General features: G+C 65.6%; 1 protein-coding gene across 2 annotated transcripts in view; it reads left to right on the forward strand.

Moving 5' to 3' along the window:
- The window catches only part of PGAP2 (post-GPI attachment to proteins 2), a 14,110-nt gene that overhangs the window by 10,987 nt on the left and 2,009 nt on the right, over positions 1–1,114 (forward strand). The gene's annotated exons all lie outside the window — the stretch shown is intronic.

Here is a 1,114-nt window from a genome sequence, read left to right on the forward strand (position 1 = left end):
CAGGCAGGACCGGCCCAGCCCCCGTGGGCTGGAGGTGGCGTCACCCGCGTGTCCCCGCGCGGTGAAGTGCCCGTGAATCCGTCCTTCCTCTCTGGGTTTTCCTCCCTGGCCGAGCCCCTGGCACGCGTTATGGGGGTAATGGAAAGTGTGATGGGGCAATTTAAATTTTCCTTGTTATCAGCACTCCCTCGGAATGGAATCTTTGTCTCACACGAAGCTCAGGCGAGGGGGAAATTCCCCTCCCACCTGTAACAGCCAGGGCTGTCTGTGCTGTCCCCTGCCCCTTCTGTGGGGCTGTCCCCCTTTGCAGCCCCCCATGCTCATTGGGCTCCAGACGTGGCTTGGGGTTCCTCTGCCCCTGGCTGTAGGATCCTTATCCATGACCTTCAGTGTGATGGGAGAAATAGAGGAAGGGAATTGGAGCCAGCACCTGCTGGGGCTCACTGCACCCCCAGCCCCCAGCTGTGGGATGCTGGGCAGTGGGTTGGGAGCCTATCACAGGGGACAGGCCTGGCCCCTGGCTTGTCACAAAGGCTGAGCTCTGGGGGACAGAGGCGGTGAGCTGGGAGTGTGGGGCTGCTGGCAGCATCCCCATGCTCTGTTCCTGCCCCATCAGAGGCGGTGCTGGGGGGCAGGATGGGGCCCCTCCAGTGCCAGGGCGTGCTGGGTGAGCGCTCCAGCGCAGCACCCGCCCCAGCTGCCGCCCTTCATGTGGTTTCCTCCTCCCTGCTGCTGCTGCGAGTGAGGGCGTGCAGCACCCAGTGAATCCCCTGTGCCCTGGGGCCACCTGCAGCCACCCGGGCCCGGGGATCTGCCTCTGGTGGAGCCTTGGCCCATCCTCGAGGGGTCCCCTGAGCACCCCAGCACCGGGGGCCCCATATGTGCTGGGACCCCGTGGCTGCCTCACACCCTGTATCTCCATGTAGGTGTGAGTCCCCTGTGCCCCTGGCATCACCCAGCCCTGCCCAAGCCACTCCTGGGGCTGGCCTGGGGGGCTCTGCACAAGGAGCTAGGGTGCAGAGACCCCTGGGGCTGTGCGGGGCCAGGGCAGAGCTTCCCTGGGAGGGCATGGCATGGCGTGGCATGGCATGGCATGGCATGGCATGGCGTGGCG

Source organism: Geospiza fortis, unplaced genomic scaffold, assembly GCF_000277835.1.
Source record: "Geospiza fortis unplaced genomic scaffold, GeoFor_1.0 scaffold96, whole genome shotgun sequence".
Classification (NCBI taxonomy): Eukaryota; Metazoa; Chordata; class Aves; order Passeriformes; family Thraupidae; genus Geospiza; species Geospiza fortis.